Raw genomic sequence first — 16,871 nt, forward strand, 5'->3', positions numbered from 1 at the left:
ACCATGATTTCTCATTTAGTAATGTAGGGAAGTTTTCCCATTTGCAGTTTTTAGCTTGTGGAGAATTGGTGTGGAATGTTCAGATGGATGATGTACCTTGATTAGCTGGGATTATAGTAATGTACTGAAAGTCAGGCCATAGTTTATTTTTATTCCTAAGACAGTAACATGTACATTATCTTATCCAAAGCCCATAAATTAAGTCAACTGAACTAAACTTCATGATGTACCTCAATTCAATGTATCTTACTAGATGGAATCCCTACATTTTTGACACTTCGGGCAGGATATCCGTTCATTTGCTGAATGTTTATTGAGTCCTACTATTTAAGTGAAGAAGAACTAAAGAGCCTCCTGATGAAACTGAAAGAGGAGAATGAAAAAGTTGGCTTAAAGCTCAACATCAGAAAACTAAGATCATGGCATCCAGTCTCATCACTTCAAGGCAAATAGATGGGGAAACAGTGGAAACAGTGGCTGACTTTATTTTTCTGGGCTCCAAAATCACTGCAGATGGTGCTTGCAGCCATGAAATTAAAAGATGCTTACTCCTTGGAAGGAAAGTTATGACCAACCTAGACAGCATATTAAAAAGCAGAGACATTCCTTTGTCAGCAAAGGTCTGTCTAGTCAAGGCTATGTTTTTTCCAGTAGTCATGTATGGATGTGAGAGTTGGACTATAAACAAAGCTGAATGATGAAGAGTCGATGCTTTTGAACTGTGGTGTTGGAGAAGACTCTTGACAGTCCCTTGGACTGCAAGAAGATCCAACCAGTCCATCCTAAATGAGATCAGTCCTGGGTGTTCATTGGAAGGACTGATGTTGAAGCTGAAGTGCCAATACTTTGGCCACCTGATGCGAAGAGCTGACTCATCTGAAAAGACCCTGACTATGGGAGGGATTGGGGGCAGGAGGAGAAGGGGATGACAGAGGATGAGATAGTTGGATGGCATCACTGACACAATGGACATGGGTTTGGGTGGATTCCAGGAGTTGGTGATGGACAGGGAGGTCTGGTATGCTACGGTTCATGGGGTCGCAAAGAGTCGGACACGACTAAGCAACTGAACTGAACTGAATTATTTGCCAGGTATTGTTTTAGGGATCTGCAGATGAGGAAAACAACACAATAGGTATCCTCACAGAATTTAAGTCAGGAGAGGGTAAGGGAATAATTACAAGTTAGAGGAGTATTTTTAAAAAGAAAGGAGAAACTAATTAGTAAATAGCACTGTGAAAACATATGAAAATTGTATATAACTAGTCTACGGGGTTGGAGAAGGCGATGGCACCCCACTCCAATACTCTTTCCTGGAAAATCCCATGGACAGAGGAGCCTGGTAGGCTGCAGTCCATGGGGTCGCTAAGAGTCAGATATGACTGAGTGACTTCCCTTTCACTTTTCAGTTTCATGCATTGGCGAAGGAAATGGCAACCCACTCCAGTGTTCTTGCCTGGAGAATCCCAGGGACGGCGGAGCCTGGTGGGCTGCCATCTATGGGGTCACACAGAGTCAGACACGACTGAAGTGACTTAGCAACAGCAACAACAGTCTACGGGGCAAGTAGTCGGAGAAGATGTCCATGAGGAAATGGCTTTTAAGTTGAGAGCAGATGCAGAAAACTGGATTAAGAAGATGTGAGATCACACATAGACACACACATACTGGAATATTCTTCACCCATAAAAAATGAAATTCTGCCATTTGTAGCAATATGAATGGGCCTAGAGACTATCATGCTTAGTGACATAAGTCAGATAAAGACAAACATGGAATGATGTCACTTATATGTGGAATCTAAAAAACAATACAAATGAAAGCTCATGCTAAACAGAAACAAATTCACAGATATGGAAATAAACCTATAGTTATCAAAATGAGAGAGAAGCATGCGGAGGGACAAATTAGGGCTATGGCATTAACGGATACACACTACTAAGTATTATAAATCAATATTGCATACCTCAATTTTAAAAAAAGATAGATGAGTAACAGTTATTTGGGTCAAGTTTAAGTTGAGAGAGAGCAGGATTAAAGGCAGGATTCAAAGACCAGAGCAAAATACCTACAAGGGTGTTTGTACCAACAGTGACCTTAAAGTGGTGACAGATCCTGCAGGATCTTGAAATTAAGGCCAAGTATGCGAACTTTATCTTACAGGCAATGAGAAGCTGCTGCTAAATCTTAATTGGGGAGTGTGTGTGTGTGTGTGTGACGTGAATAGATCTGGATTTTACACGGTCCGTCAAGTTGCTGTACAGGGAATGGTTTTCAAGATGTGTAGAGATGACAGCCATAAAACTTTCATTCTTGGTGTGAAACTCTATTTCTTTCTTCTTACTTGCTTCAAGATGGCAAAGATCCCTGCCTTAATGCCTTCCATCACATGATCAACAATCAGCAGATTCATCCTGACAACTGATTTCAACCAAGTTTTTATGGAATTGGGCAGTTTTGTGCTTTATGTGCTTTTTTTCCTAGTGGCTAAGTAGCCTGGTTATTGCCCCACTTTTAAGAACAAAGCTCTTTTGGAGGAAGTCAGAACCAAAGCCAACTATCTTCCAGCATTTGAATTAGTTCCACTAAATTATCTTCTTTTAATCATGCCCCCCATATCCCATATTACAGCCCCTTAAGATTTTAGTCATATGACATGCAAAATTTTGAATGACTAATTTTCTACTTTTACCTTTTAAGAATTCTATGTCTCTCATTATATGTAATTATGAGAGAACATTTATGTCCCCAGCACGAGACAGAAGAAGAATATATAACCCAGAAGGACAGAAATGTTCTTTTTAATTCAATCATTCTATTTTTCAAATCATCAACAAGAAATCAAACACACTGGGCCAGATTATACAGAAAAAAAAACAAAAACAAAAACAAAAACATACAACTTCCCAGTTTTCCAGTGAGTTAGATTTCCAGGATGCAATTCTCTTTTTGCTGTGGCCACTAGGAATGGCGAGACTAGATTCAGGCCCATCTCTGTTCTTTGCAGATGTCACTGAATGTGCATCCAACAGCCTAAAAAACCTAGAATTCACTCACACATTCGTTGTTTCTTTCATTCTTTTGCCCAGTTTTTCTCTTTATTTCTCATGAACGTATTTAAGTTATCTAGAACATTTTTTTAAAACAATGTGGAGGTATAAATAAATAAAGGTTTGACTGTCTTAGATTCTCCCCCTAAATGCCTTCCTACCAGGCCCTTTTAAGTGTATTAACATTTAAGTGCTAAATAGTATTTCAAAATCAGGTTTTCTACTTTGAAATAGCTGTGGGACTGAAATGCCCTAAGGCAACCCAAACAAATTACCTGCAGTATCGGCCACCAATCCCCCAAATCTGACTGCAGGTAGCCAGACAAGATAGTGAAAGCCAGAATTTGGCCCCAGCCGTCTCAATAACTGATCTAAATGGGCTGTGTCTCTGAAAAGACTTCACACCTGCAAGGTCAGTTCAAAGGGCTGACCTTAGTGAACTAGGGCTGGAGAACACTTCCCTGCAGTGTGGCCCCTTCTGTGAATATAAACAGGACTTCAAAGGGGAGGGAAAGGTCACCCGAGAGGGGTTTCACCAGCAGCACTGCCAGCAGCCCCCTCTCTCTACCATCAGCAGAAAGCCCATAGTGCCCAACAGCATTGTTAACTAGGAAGAAAATATTTCAGTCTCATGCTTGCTACAAGCACTAAAGAAAAAGTCAGGCCATCCACTTTATACCTTTCTTTTGTAATCAACAGGTCTTTAAAAGAGAGTTTTGTTGTGTGTGTGTGTTTTTTTTTTAAGAAAAAAGGAAGAAGACAATGAATATTAAAGTAAATGGTTTGGTAGTTTAAATGAATTTAGTCCATTTTAAGGGCTACCCTGGTAGTTCAGACAGTAAAGAATCTGCCTGCAATGCAGGAGACCTGGGTTTGATCCTTGGGTCAGAAAATCCTCTGAAGAAGGGAATAGTAATCACTCCAGGATTCTTGCCTGGAGAATCCCATGGACAGAAGGGCCTGGTGGGCTATAGTCCATGGGGTCACAAAGAGTTAGACACAACTGAGCAACTAACACTTCAGTCAATTCTAGGCCATGGCTAGTTAGGGTGTCAGCAACGCCCGCAACCTAACGTTATTCAGTGTTCAACAATGACTTTAAAATAAGTAGCTTTTGGAAAGTTATGTCTTTGAAGTTTCATTAATTAGTCATATCATCGGGAATGTATGGCTAAAGTAAATTACAGTGTTTAAAATATCTACTCTTTCAATGTGAAAAATGAACGGATCCTGCTACCTTGTCTTTACACTAATGAAGATATTATTAATTGGTTTAGCAAAAACATAGATCTAACCATAATGTGCAACAGTTATTAAAGATAATTAACTACAGATCATTGGTTTGAAACATCTAGTCCAAAATGATTTCTGAAGGGCACATTATTCTACGAGATAAAATAATTAAATTTCTAACTGCTGCACGAGACAACTGTGGCATATCTGCGTTTTAATTTCTTTGTTCTATTCTCAGGGCGCTCTTACTGTTTTAGGTTTTGAAAAAGCTACCCGTGTTTCACAGGGAGCTCTCTGTTCAGCGTGTTCTGCCAAAATCTTTCATGTCTACAGAAAAAATTATGATTGAAAGAAAAGGATCACAATGACACTAGACCTCATAAAAAGCCCACATAAGTTCGGCTGCTCTTTTACTGGAGAGGGGAGTCTGGTAAATCAAACAAATAGAAAGCTAAACAAGTTACTCTAACAAAATTCCTTTCAAACACATCCCTCACAGAGTCAATTTTAAAAAATTGGAAAGCCTCACTCACATTTGCAAAATAAATAAGGGAACATAAAAGGATGAACTTGTGGATTAATGAATAATGTAATTATGTGCATACACAGAAAATAAAATTAAACAATTAGAGTAAAAACCACTGAGACACTGAAACTGAAAACTGTATTAAAAGCTGTAAGATAGGTGAAAACAATCTGACCCTATTTCTCAAAATTGTTTTACTTGGTTTTTACTAATTGAAGATCAGTAAAATTAAAGGGGAAAAAGAATTAAGACAGATGTAGCTTTAGGAATGCCAAACAAAATTATGATCATAGTATGTAATTTTACTAGCATATTAAGATGTTCATCAGTGACAAGTTTAAAATCAGATCTGAAGACCACATTCACTTCAGTGTGAGATGTCCGAATTTTAAAATATTTATTGTACTATCTTGTGACCAGGAACTGGCTCTGTATTAAAACCAACGGTGAAAAATAATAGGGATGTATTTTTTTTGAAGTAATTCAAATTTATATTAAGTCTAAATTCATGAATCCTTTCTTAATTTGTGGGAAGCCTGGTAAAAGCAATGTGTTTAAAGCCCCAGCTCATGGCTTAGGTATAAATTATTATTTTGACAAATATTATTAATATCTTTAATCCAGTAAGTGTACACTTGGTAAAATAGACTTAGAAAACCATAAAAATAAAGGCATTTTTTACTTCGACTTAAGCGACATGACTATGAAGATTTTGAACTTGGGAAGTTTATACTGATATTGATACTTGGAAAGAACAAAACCAAAATATTTAACACATGCCTTCTTTTGTCCAACATACCGAAAAAAAAAAAAAAAACAGTAGAAATCCAAAGAGAAAGAAAATAGCTTCAAAATGAGGCTAAATATGAATAAAGACACTACAAGCTCCTTACTATAGAGCAAATTTCCTGGAGATATGTACTATGAGCTGCTAGTCACTTAAAAAGAAAGAACAAATGTTTTGTGGTCAAAGGTTTGAAAATACTGCACACAGAATGCTCCTTATTTATGTTCACATTAGGGTTTCCCTGGTGGCTCAGATGGTAAAGAATCTGCCTGCAACTTGGGGGAAACCAGGTTCAATCCCTGGATTGGGAGGATTCCCTGGAAAAGGGAATGGCAACCCACTCTAATATTGCCTGGAGAATTCCATGGACAGAGGGGCCTGGTGGGCTATAGTCCATGGGGTCCCAAAGAGTCAGACACAATTGAACAACCAATGCTTCACTTCATAAGCAAAATCAAAGGTTCTGAAAAGTCCCACAATCACAATATTCACTTAGCTTGCAAATGGTTGTTTTCCTAGAACATAGATTTACAGGGAAATTGTATTCTGTATATCACTTAAGGGGACAGAGCTTTAAGGTCCCTTGTGAAGCTAAGTTTGGTTTGATTTGAAGGCCCCTTTTGTATCCCCTGGTGTCACAGTCTTTCACCTTCAGCTGTGATTCCATCTCTTTTTCTTACTGAAACCACTTTTAAGATTTTTGTTAGCTATTTGCAACTCTGCTGCTGCTAAGTCGCTTCAGTCGTGTCCGACTCTGCGCGACCCCATAGACGGCAGCCCACTAGGCTCCGCTGTCCCTGGGATTCTCCAGGCAAGAACACTGGAGTGGGTTGCCATCTCCTTCTCCAATGCATGAGAGTGAAAAGTGAAAGTGAAGTTGCTTAGTCGTTTCCGACTCTTCGCGATCCCATGGACTGAAGCCCACCAGGCTTCTCCGTCCATGGGATTTTTCAAGCACGAGTACTGGAGTGGGGTGCCATTGCCTTCTCCAGGGAGTATTTAACTTGCTTTATTATCCTTCCTAGGGTTATTTATTTTTCAATGTCTTGTTCTAATTGTAGAATATAAGACCTTAAAAATAAAAGGATACCTGACATTGCCAAGCTTGGGGCGGGGAATCTTTAAGTCTCCCTGACAGTGTAACACACTGGTCACTTCTCCTTTCACAGATGGGGAGGCAGAAGCTCTCGTCTTGTCAAAGGACATGTAGCCACTAGTATCCAAAGCTGAGGCTTGACCCTCTGTCCTTTTATTGGCAAATTCAGGGCTGTGTTTTCTTATATTTTTATACATACATCTAGAGATAAATATCCTAAATGTAATCAGAAGTTCCAAACTTGAAGCCTCCAAGATGCATTTAACATGCAGATGAACCTGTTGTCTGCCCAGCGCTTAATTTAAAAATGATGGAGAATTAGTTTGCAACAGTTAAAATTCAGGAGATTCCATAAAATAGCCTAGATTCCATCTTATGAGGAAGCAGAGGGTCTTGTGATATCAGACACACTGGCTGGAGCTATTAAGGTCATTCAGTTTAGAAAGGGCATCCCCTTCAACCTCCCTTCAGCTCTAGCCCCCAACAGTCCTTTTGAGCCCTGCCGTGACATGAAGCAAGAGGACGTTGCCATTGATTTCCTTTCTCATGTTGTTGCTGACTTTGTACCAGGCTTGATTTACTTACATCTTGAGATGTCCTATTTTCAGAACCTTCTCTCAACCACCCTCTATATCCTCTTTTTCTAATACAAGCACCTACTTTTTATTTTGGCTGCAGGGCATGTGAGATCTTAGTTCCCCGACCAAGAATGGAACCTGCATTCCCCGCACTGGAAGCGTGAAGTCATAACCACTGGACTGCCAGGGAAGTTCCCAGTATCGTACCTTTCTCTTATGATTCTTTTCTGTTTGAAAATCTTCTTTATCTTCCTAATAGGAGACATAATTTAAGTTGATTGCCAGATGTTACCGTTTGCTAAATCACTGGAACATAACGGTACTCAACATGCCAGGTGAGATCAAGGACTCACCCATGACTTTGGGTCACCCTAATCAAAATCTTTGGCTATGCCAAATCCAGCGTCACCATCCTACTGGCTATCTCTCCCACCCCAGTATAGCAGGTGTGTGTCACTTACATTGCATGAGGTGGGAAAGGCAATGGTAGTTTTAACTAGTGCCCCAATCATATTCAATCAGAAGACTGTACTTCCCCTTCATATATGATTCACTTTGCATCCTTTCATAGGAAAGACATCACAAATAACTGGAACAACAGATGGTTCATGACGTTTAAGACATGTGGATGTTTCCTCCTCTGCCAGATTTCACTTTATACAGCTTAAAGAATGTATGATGTGGGACATGCCTGGCAGTCTAGTGGTTATGAGTCCGTGCATTCACTGTATGGGTACAGGTTTAATCCCTGGTTAGGGAACTAAGATTTTGTATGTTGTGCGGAACAGCCAAAAAAAAAGAACATGTGTGTGTGTGTGTGTGTGATCTATGTTTCCACCTGAAACAGAAGAACTCTCCACCAGTAATATATTCATGTTGATAGTGTATCAGCAAACGATGAGTTTACATGAGAGATAGTTTGCTTCTAGGGCATTCCCCCAAATCAGAAAACTGAGTGGGCAACAGACACATTAATAGGCTTCTCAATGCAGCCTGAGCTTTGAAACCTGACCTGTGGCTCTCCCTGCCTCCTCTCTGGATCAGCAGCCTTGTACTTGTCTGTCCTCTTGCTGCAGGACTGAGCAGAGGGGAGGTTATGCATGCGCTGTCATCAGATGGAGAGGTGGAGCCATCTGCTCAAACTTCTCCAGTTATTGTTGGCTCAGTAGCGGCAGCTTTGGTTTGGTTCTTTTAACAGTTAATTTAACTGGGGGAGGGAATGGATTCACAAGAGGAGGCCCTGGGTATTGGAGAAGTTTTGTTGCAGATTTTCTGCTCCTCTTTCCAACTGCCCCTTTGTATTTCTTCTCTTTTCTCTAACACACTCTTTTTCTTTCTTTCATGGTAAGAAACTGCTACTCCTGGATGCTTTCTGAGTCAGTTTTTCCCAGCAGCGACCCCAAGACACGCACCACCAACATGCAATATCATTGACTCATGATATTTAAAATACGGGGTGCACAATGTCTTCTGGGGTATGTCTGTTGCATTTGAACTACATCCAATAACACTGGTTCTTACCAAACTGTCAATATCTTGAGTGCGTCCTGTTAGGTTTTCTGGAGGTTAAAAAAAAAGACACTGGACTATTTATTCTATCAAACTTTTTTCCAAATCTTATTTTCTGGGTGGAGGAGTTTACAGTCCTTATCACTTGTCTTTCCCTTAAAATCTGTCCTTTATTCTCTCTCCCATGTAAGACACCACACCTTCAGGAAAATGGTAACTGTATTTAATAAGATCGCAGTGACTCCAACCTGCTCTGACAGCTACCTTGCTTTTCAACTGTACAATTGAATGCTTATACAAAGACATATTTGACATTCTTCTGGTTCAGTGGCATACCTCTGCAATGATTCCTCTCTTTTCCTTAATGAAAAAAATACATATATGGAAGTTTTCTTTTAAAATTTATGGAAGTAGCAAGAGCCAAAGACAAATAATGAGGCTTGCGATTTGAAAATGATTAGATAGAAAATAAAGAGCACTGAGCAGATATTAGTTCTTTTGCTATTAATCTACTGTAGAAGAAATGTAAGAAAGGTCAATGCTGAACGAGGAAGTATAATTGGAAATTCCTTTCAAGAGGAAGCTTATATTGCCAAGAAGGGGAAAAAAAGGAGAGTCCTGATCAATTTACCAATTAAAAACATACAGTATGACACAGGCCACCATATTCTCCCTTCTTGGCTATAGTTTTTCCCCACTCAGCTCAAATGTATCCTCACATTCCTTCTTATCTCCAATCCCCCAGGTGGGCAAAGGCAAAAGAACTACTGAATACAGGGGAGAAGATGGAATCGTACTGACATGCCTGTGCCCTTTGACATGACTTTTGATATTTTCATTCCTAAACAACCAGTCACTATCTGCAGATAGCAACCATGTCTAAATTGTCTGTTGTGTAGGTTCAACTATATCCTAACAGGCCAATTTATTTCATTTCAAATGAATGGTGCCTTCTACCAAATGAAGAATCAAGGATAAAAATTATGAAGACTGATGATATTTTAATAAGAACATTAGAATCAAGAGAGAAATCTGAAGTCAGTTATACCAACTGTATGACTCCAGGGTGTCACCATGATTATCTTGTCCCCAGTTCCCTGTAAAATAGTTGGAACAAAACAATATTCACTTTATAAGGTAGCTTGCGGGAACGGAAGGAGGCGATGACTACTACATTTGAAAACTCAAACAGGAACTGGGCAGGTAAAATAAATGAGTCAAGTGGGCTGGGTATAAGAAAATGCAAGGAAACTGGGGGTCTCAGATTCCAAGGGACTGGCGGAGCCTGTAATAATCCCAAGGCTTTCTGTCCCTCTAAAAGGGTCAGCTGTTTTATTCAGCTCCAGCCAATTTCTGCAATGGGAAAAATAGAGACCCGGTATCGCCAGATTTTCCGGGAAGCTGGAAATCGGGACTTTTTATATTGAAACCTTCCAATTTTTAGTTGTTGGCAATTAAGTCAAATTTAAAGCACTGTGCAAGCCAAACAAAACACATCTGCAGGCCTCATAAGCCCAAGGAGCCTCCACGTGTGACCTCTGATAGATGTGAGCCTGTCTGTAACAGAACCTGCCTCATTACAGATACTCCATAAATATCTGCCTCATTTTTTCCTTGTGTGTGATATCCAGGACAAGAAAAAAAAATTGATTTGATTTTTCTCTAAAGGTATCATGTTGTCCACTCTTAAGGCTCAGATTTATTAGTTAAGGCATATTCCAACAAGTTTACTGAATCTCACTGACCATGGAAATGCTTACCTAGGTTACAGCTTGTGCTTTGGACAATTTAATTGGATCCTGTGACTTTGAAACAGAACTTAAATTTTTGTTAGAAAACACATACTTAAAAGACAGCTGAGATGCTTCTGAATCATATCACGGAAAAGTCACTCTTGCTGACACGGAGCTAAGTTTCTTCAGATTCCAGTAAGTGAGCAGTTTTCCATTCAGATTATTTTACTTTGTCTTCAGAGAAGCAGGACTTTGTTTTAACTGGTCCATCTTCATGTTGCTCCCTCCTTAAGTAGTTGAACTTACTTTTTAACTGTCACATGCCAACAAAACAGGTTGCTTAATTGGTTTGACCTTTCACAGTATTTTTTAATTTTTCAATCTTAGTTTCATAGTTCCATCTGGCCCTTTAAAACGACATCTGGTTAACTGTACTTAACCAGCTGATCACTGTACAGTTATTTTTAAATGTAATGTATGCTTAAACAGATGTTATTTTTATAGATGTGGATCTAAACTGCACTTGTGTACGTGCTATGTCTGCATAAACTCTTTCTGCAATTCAAATGTTGACACCCAAAATTACAAGCCAGAATGCTTATGAACTCCACTATTATGGTACTGCACTTTTGTGCTGCTTGTTAGGTAAACATCAATTCAGTTCTTTTTTTCTCTCTTCATTGCACATAAATAAAACATTAGCATTTAGTTTATAAAGTGATGAACATTTTGCTGTGTTGGATTTAGCTTTATAAATACAACTGCTGTCAGCAAGAAAAAAGGATTTATTGAATAAATAATAAGAAAGCTAAGGGAAAATGAAAATATATATATTATGCAAAACATGGTGTCTGTCAACAGGTCACAGAGGAGCCTCCATGCTTTTGGTGTTGCTGTAGGAGATAATTCCATCTCTGACACACTGCGTCTGAAGTACTGTGAACCCTTCTCTCATGGTATTGTTCTTAGAGTTAATCCAGGAAGCACACTAGAGAAAATAAATTTATTTTGTAGATCTCTGAAAGCTTGACTATCCAGGGCATAATTAACATATCAAACAATTTAAACGTCTTCTTACAAAAGCAGGGAAGATGTTGAGAAGACTTGGGAAAAAGAAAACCTCAATGGTCATTCCATCCTCTTTATTTATTTATTTTTTCTATCAGGAAAGAAAAAATGAAAGATGACAGTAGTCTGGGCATACACTGAAAGGTTTTCCAACCTGGAAAACATCCTCACATCGGGTCTATCCTGTTTCCATGAGAACACCATCTCCCCAGACTAAGAGACCTCACCGTCAGCCTGGGTAGTGTGTCTAGGACTCTGAGGTGAGTCTGACTTGGGACAAAGAAAGTGGTCATCATTGCAAACACTTTCCTGAGAACTTCCACAGTCTCGTTCTCAAGGTTAAAAATTGCTGTTAAACAGAATACCTCAGTAATTGATAGACATTTTCTCTCTCCAGAGTCCATTTTCTCTGAAAAACACTGCCGAACATCTGTTCATAAACAGTCCTTCTGTGAAAACACTGACACAGGCCTTGAGCTTCTACCGGCTCAATTCCCCTGCCATGCGCAGATGGCACAGCGTATTTATACAGCTGAAGCCGCGTGACAGAAGCCCAGCCGTGTCTCCAGGTAAGACTTCAGGCAAACACGTGCGGCCATTCTTCCGCCTCACCCCAAGTTGTTCCAGGGGTTCCCTCTGACACAAAGACAAATTGTTTCCCCCTCACGTGTGGGATTCGTTGGGAAAATGACCTTCGGCAATCAACATCTAACTCTACAGAGGAAAAGACGTTTCTCATCTTTATAAAAGATTCCACATATTAATGAAAAACTAATTAGGTGGCAGAGGTATTTGGGAAACTGAGTAGGACTGATGATTCGGTTGCTTTTTTCGTGTGTGGCCTCTACGCTTTATGCGTGATGTCGAATTGAAAATTCATTACTGCCACTAAAAGCAAAAAGTTTGTGGTTAAGGGTATAAATAATTAACGTTCAAGTTTTCAGGAATGACCACGAGGGGAGAAAAATGTCATTATTAATGAAAGAAAACATCTCCCACAAAACTCCCTTTTGTTTCTCCTGTTACACATGAAATGGAGATGGGCACAAGGATGGGACTTTTTTTTTTTAATTTAACTGAGCTTTTATGAAGAAATATTAATACTTAAGAGACTTACAAAGCCAGGTGAACTTTGGCTGCTTTTCAAATCTGTTTTCCCTATAATCACGGAGATGTTGATTCTGTGGCATTCTCTAAAATTGTGCTTTCTTAGAAACTAGACAAATTTCAAGGACAAGCAACAGCCAGCTCCTCATGGCCTAGGGAAACACTAGCTGTAAGTAAAAGCAGGATGCTGGAGCTTCCGAAGAGTTTAGGGGCCCCAAAGACCACTCAAATAAATAGAACAAGTCAGTCATACACACGCATAACCTAGGTTTATTTGTACCTGTCTCTGTGACACAGCTGTGTCGCACATGAGAGCTGGGATCAGGGAAATACATCTACGGTACCTTAATATAATATAAACTATTCATATTTTATTCTCCATGAACTCCACAGGCAAATTCTTGTTATATTTGACCAGCTGGGGTCAAAAATGTTAGCAGTGCTGGGAAGATTTTTGCTCTAACTTCAATCTCCATTTGAGACATGAGCTTTCTGGTTTGTGCATTTCAAACATGTTTTCACACCATTTATGAACCCCTAACTTACTCAATAATCTTCATCTGTAGCCTGAATGGCTTACCCATTCAGGCTACAGAATCAAATGGCAGCGATTTGCAAGAGAAAAAAAAATTGCCTTTTGAGAATATGATGTTTAAGTGTCATGTCTTACTGGAGGAAGACAGATGAACTAGAGGACTCCTGAAAAAATTCTTTCAGGGAGACTACTGTAGGAGATTGTTTCTATATTATGGGAAAAAAGTGACATTTCCCGTTTGTGCTTCTCTAGCTATTCCTCACCAGAAACCTCAGCTAAAACAGAAAAAACAATCAAAATGAAAATAAAGTTGAATCTTTAAATCAGACACCAAGACTGCTTATAACTAAGTATTGAATTTCACTGTTGTTTAAATCAAATTATACAGTTAAGAGCATTAGAAGAGATCAAAAGCAAGTGTTTTACACTTCAGAAAACACGTGTTACATTAGGCCAAATTTTTCCAGTTTTGGTTATTAAGTTCTTCTATTGACATTTCATTTCTTTCCCAGGAAAATTGAAAGTTGAGGAATGTATCTTCACTTCTACTTAATGTGTGCCCATAACAATAGGAGCCTAAATTTGTTGGAAATATTTTTATCATATTTTATATTACCACAGAAAAATAGGTTCACTATGGCATTATTTATAATAGTGAGAAAAATGGAAATAATACTAACATCAAATAAGAGAAGCCTGATTAAGTAATTATTGACATGGGAAAATTATGTCATACCTTAAGTAGAAAATATAAAAATAAGTAATTGCATATACACTGTACCATCTCAACTAGGAATATGACACAGGCATGGGGGAAAAAAAACCTGGAAAAAACATGCCGTGTATTAAAAATAACTTTCTGGGTAGTAGGTTTATGGGTTATTTAAACTTTCATCTTTTCATGTTTAGGTATTCCCCAAATATTTTACATGACCGTACATTATTTTAACAAATAAAAAGATGTGGTAAAAAGCATAATAGAGATATTTCTCCTAAGAAGTGCATTTGTTATCTTAGCAAGAGGAGTTTTGGCATCTTTAAGCAGAATATAAATAGATATGGAGTATACTGAGTCATACTGTGGACAGAAATTTATGAAATTTGTGAAGGAAAGATTTCGGGAAGTCTTTTTCTTCCCAGTAAGGTACCACAAGATACAATCATTTGCTGCCTAGACACTGAAATGAATCCTAGCGACCCCCCTGACTGTATTCCTTTCGCCCTTCCCCCACCTTCTCCTTCATTCCTTCCCTTCCTTGATATTTATTGATTACTCCCTCTGTCCCAGGTGCTCAGAATGGGGGTTGAAACCTAGGAAATTGTAGCAGAGGAAGTGATAACAGTCAATGAGCAAGCGACAAACTATCCAATGAATAATATCACAATTGTGAGAGCCGGGTGCCCCTGAGGAAAGCAGGGGTGAGCAGCCTTGTCATCTGCAAACACAGGACAAGTCTTCTACGTGGCAACCACACTTGTGCTGAGAACAGAAAGCATCACAAAGAACTGACTGGTAGTACCAAGTGGGGGGGGGGGGGGGCGGATACTCGAGGCAGCGTGCTGGTCCCCCACTGAGTGCTTGGCTTTCCTGCCATACACCCTCTCAGCACTCCAGTGGGGTCAGTCCCATAGGAAACACTCAAATTTACTGAATTAGCTTGATTCGGAAGATATGCCACTTAAGTGTTCGTAACAGTAGGCCCTAGGCAGATAGCATCAAATCCTACCAGTCTATACGTTACCTGAACCCCACCTCTGTTCTGGTGGAGAGGCCTGTCTTCCCAAGGTCCATCTGACAACCAGAGATACTCTGACTCACTGTTCCTAATTTCAGAGGCTTTACCTGTGGAAATATAGAGAACCTGGAGCGTTTAAAATGAACCCTCCATCTAAATGCAATGAAAGTTCATCTCTATACTGTGTCTTGATGTAAGTCAGTAATACATATGATACCAGACAGTGCAAATTAATTAGCGAATTCCTGGACTGCTCCAACCACATTTCCAATCATTATAACACCAATGTCAAGTGATCAGTCAGTGCTATAAGCCTATGTGGCTAGCTGCTTATAATTCTCAGTATTTGTACTCAATAAAAATATGTGGGCTTAATCTCAGAATTGCCAAAAAGAAGACACATAGGTTGGCCCAAACCCATCATTCTTTTTGAATTTGTAGCAACTGCTTTCCACAAAAAGTATGCCCACCCAGATGAGAGGAAAAAAAGAATTTCTGCTCTGATCCCAAGTGGCTTAGTGGTGAAGAATCTGCCTCCCAATGCAAGAGCCTCAGGAGACATGGGTTTGATTCCTGGGTCAGAAGATCCCCTGTAGCAGGGAATGACAAGCCACTCCAATACTCTTGCCTGGGAAATCTCATGGACAGAGGAGGGCTACAGTCTGTGGGACAAGGACGTGGACACAACTGACCACATACTCGTGTCAAGGGTGACTTTGAGTTACTTTTCCTCACTTGGTTGGTCAAATCAAGCATTCATACACTTTAAAAATATAAATAGTTCCTCCTCTTGGTTTGGGAAGAGCAGTGATTTACCTACTATTAATGACTGAATATCACTCTCAAGTATGATCAAATTCAAGAACTAAGAAAAATATACTTTGTGATCATGAGTGATAATACATTTTTCATAGAATAATATCAAGTAAGCGAAGGTCGTGATGACAAATATGGGAAATGATAAACCTTCTGTCGCCAATGAAAATAAGATGTTGAACATGAAACTAATATTTCTATTGCCTAGTATTTAAAAATCTACCATAAATAACTATTGCCTTCCAGACATGTATAATTGATCCTACTCGCATTAACAGTAAGTTCCTTTTTAGTTTTTTTCTTCTGTTAACTTCTTTTTACATGGTATTATTTTCCCTAAATGGCATTTCCACTGACAACTATACCGAATGCACTGTATAATTATCATGTCTTCAGTTTCTTCTTCTACAGTTCTTTTTAATTGCAAAATAATACCCCTTTGAAGCATGCATCTTTGATATCTTAACCATCGTTGGGTCAATATAGCAGTGTGCTCATTATCAATATATTTTAATTATTTCATTCTTTTTAATGCCTCATTTTGTTTTCCATGAACTGCCAAGTAATTATGCTTGTATCAGGATAAATAATTAACGTTCTCTGGAGCAGAACGTCTATTACTTTCCGTTTTTCTTTCTCTTTTCCTCCTCAGCCATGGCAACATAATAAATAGGCATTTACCTGGAATGACTAAATGTGGTCTTTTCTTGGGGCAATAGTAGCTTATCGATGATTCAAGAACTCCTTTTGGTGAAGCTGTGAATTACCCAGAGTGGAGATTTCTGGCTTCCTAATTTCTCTTTAAACTGAGCAAAGCTGCTTTCATTACATTGTTAAATTCTCTTCTGTTCTGCTGCGTGTCCTAATCTATCCCCTCAAAACAGGGTATAGGTTGTTGAGGCTGTATGTGCAAAGGCTATTTACATGCATAAAATTACTATTTCTTATGCAGAAACACCTTTAAAGTAAGTCCTGGCTATATAAGGCAAGAAAAACATGAACATTTTCAAAAACATAGGTTTAGAAGAACTTGCATGTGAGTGACAAGTTCAGAGACAAACTAAAACAAGGTGAAGTTCAGTAAGGAAGGTTTAAGA

At 39.0% G+C, this 16,871-nt stretch overlaps 1 long non-coding RNA gene across 3 annotated transcripts in view; it reads right to left on the reverse strand.

Moving 5' to 3' along the window:
* Positions 1 to 16,871, reverse strand: part of LOC112581125 — a 470,843-nt gene that overhangs the window by 360,569 nt on the left and 93,403 nt on the right. The window contains exons 3-4 of one of the 3 annotated variants that reach the window (XR_006547410.2): positions 14,965 to 15,065; positions 11,278 to 11,500 (exon numbers count right to left, since the gene is read on the reverse strand). The exons of the other annotated variants lie outside the window; for them this stretch is intronic. This is a non-coding gene — a long non-coding RNA (uncharacterized LOC112581125). Of the gene's footprint in view, positions 1 to 11,277; positions 11,501 to 14,964; positions 15,066 to 16,871 lie in introns of those variants that run through there. 3 annotated transcript variants of the gene reach the window in all.

This window comes from Bubalus bubalis, chromosome 21 (genome assembly GCF_019923935.1).
Source record: "Bubalus bubalis isolate 160015118507 breed Murrah chromosome 21, NDDB_SH_1, whole genome shotgun sequence".
Classification (NCBI taxonomy): Eukaryota; Metazoa; Chordata; class Mammalia; order Artiodactyla; family Bovidae; genus Bubalus; species Bubalus bubalis.